At 37.4% G+C, this 2,539-nt stretch overlaps 1 non-coding gene across 1 annotated transcript; it reads left to right on the top strand.

The window, feature by feature from the left end:
* Positions 1 to 499: 499 nt before the first annotated feature.
* On the top strand, positions 500 to 606 carry LOC141626027 (small nucleolar RNA R71). Its single transcript, XR_012535760.1, has one exon. It is a non-coding gene; the product is annotated as a small nucleolar RNA R71 (small nucleolar RNA).
* The last annotated feature ends 1,933 nt before the right edge of the window (positions 607 to 2,539 follow it).

The following is a 2,539-nucleotide window of genomic DNA, read 5'->3' as shown; positions in this document are numbered from 1 at the left end:
GTATGAGAGATTTGGATGGAACTTGGTGTTTTCATTGTAAAAATTTGAATAAGGGGTACCACTTTTGTAAGCTTGGAAAGCATTAACTTGTTCGGTTGTTCCCCTACATTCACTTGAGTTATGACCCAAGGTTCCACAATTCTCACATATCCCGCTTGGGATTGATGAGGATGCCGTCAAGGCATTAACATGATGCTTTGTTGATTTTGAGTTTTCCTCAAGTCTAGCCATAGCTTGTTCAAACTTTAAGTTGATTGTGTCAATGTGAGCACTAAGTTGAGCACCCAATTGAGTAACGGTGTCCACTTCATACTTTCCTCCTCTAGTAGCCTTGCGAGGCCTACTATATTGCGAATTATGGACCGCCATTTCCTCAATCTTGTTCCATGTTTGATTGTCATCAACTTCGGTGAACATTCCATTTGATCCCATATTGAGAATGTTCCTTGAATCTTCATATAAACCATTCCAAAATTGTTGCACTAAAAACCATTCGCTAAGTCCATGGTGAGGACATGAGCGACAAATACCTTTGAACCGCTCCCAAGCTTCATACAAAGATTCTTCATCCCTTTGCTTAAAACCCGTAATTTGAGCTCTTAGCATATTGGTCTTTTCCGGTGGGTAGAATTTTTTGTAGAAAGCTAGAGCTAGCTTCTTCCAAGAATCTATTCCAAGGGTGGCCTTATCAAGGCCCTTCAACCATTGCTTTGCGGTGCCGATTAACGAAAAAGGAAATAAGACCCATCTTATTTGGTCTTGAGTCACGCCCGTTTGAGAGATAGCTTCACAATAATCACAAAATGTTTCCATATGAGAATGAGGGTCCTCACTAGGCATTCCCCCGAATTGGCTCCTCTCAACTAGTTGAATGAAGGAGGACTTGGCAATAAAGTTTCCGGTAAGATGTTGTGGGGTAGGAGTACCATTTGGTAAATCCTCCTCGGTGGGTATAGAGTGTGACGAGAATTTAGGCATTGTAGGTGGATTTTGTGTGGTATTGTTTAATGGGTTTTCTTCTCCTTCTATTGCGAAAGGATTGACAAACTCACTAGTGGGTTGAACAACTTCACCAACACCTCCCAAATTCCTCCTAACAAGTCTCCTATTATTCGTCAAGGTTCTTTCGATTTCACGGTCAAAAGGTAACAAATCTCTTTGTAACCTTCTAGACATGCAAAATATCAAACAACTAGAAAACAATTAGAACAAACCTTGAGGAGTTTTACTTCCCAAGGTGAAAAAGACACAACTAAAAACAATAAAAGAAATCTTAAATCAATTAAACACCGTCCCCCACAGAACGGCGCCATTTTTGATCGGAGCCATTTCGTGTTCACAATTAAGCATATGTGGTCGTTGGTCAATGGTCGATACAAAACACAATTTATACTTCACAAACAACTCTACAATTAGTAAAGAGGCAAGTAAAGGTCGGATCCCAAGGGACGGTTATTGAAATGAAGATTCTATTGTAACTAGTGGTGTCTAGGGGTGTCACAAATTGGGTTGATGTAGAAGGTTACTAAACTAAGGTAGCAATGAAAATAAACTAACAAGGTAAATAAAATAAGGGGTGTAAACAATTGATTAAAAGCACTAGGGTGTCATGGGTTCATAGGGGAATCATGGGATATGATCATACAAACATGTTCTCAAACTATAAGCAAGCAATTATTGTTGTGATGGATTGAGTTGGGTTATATCTTACAATCCTAGGAAAGTTTGGGTCCCGGAGCGAATCTCTTGGATTGTACAACACCTACAAGTCGACTTAATCTTCCCTACTTAACACATGCATGGTCTAACAAGACTCGAGTTGGGTTATGTCTTACAAGTCAAGTTGAAAGGATAGAAGATGATAGTAAATGCAAGGATTCATAAGCTTAGCATTTCATCAAATATAACATGTGCATGTATTAAGATCAAAACAAGCAAGCAAATAAGATATGAAAGCATATTAATTTAAGCATGAATCATTCCCCATGTTGGTTTCCCTAATCACCCATTAAACCCTAGCTAAGAGACTACTCACTCATTATCATATTGATCATGCTAGAAAGGTTGTCAATCATACTAACATAATGAAACATGATGAATAAATGAAAGTAATTAGCAATAATTAAAAAGGGATTAAGAGATTATACCTACTAATGATTCCAATAATAAAGCAAGAATAATAGAAGTACTTGAATCCTAGATTGAGAGGTTGTCAATCTCCCAATAATAACCCAAATAATCTTCAATTACCCAAAATAAAGTAAGAACAAGAGAGAGATTAAAGAACTAAAACTTGGATTAAAACTTGATTAATATTTGATTACAATATTGAAGAGAGATTTGATTGATATTAACTACACTAATTATTGATAAGAAGAACATGCTCCTCTAATTAGACTAATGGGGTATTTATAGTGAAAATTAGGGAGGATGCATTAGGGTTAACTAAGGGCTAAACTAGTAATTACACTTTTTAAGTTGAGCAAGGAGCCTCCGGGATTATCCGAGAGAAGGGCTTCTCTTATCGATGCTTGAGGAA

Source organism: Silene latifolia, chromosome X (assembly GCF_048544455.1).
Source record: "Silene latifolia isolate original U9 population chromosome X, ASM4854445v1, whole genome shotgun sequence".
Taxonomy (NCBI): Eukaryota; Viridiplantae; Streptophyta; class Magnoliopsida; order Caryophyllales; family Caryophyllaceae; genus Silene; species Silene latifolia.
The sequence above is the reverse complement of the archived record's forward strand: the minus strand, read 5'-3'. Positions and strand labels throughout refer to the sequence as shown.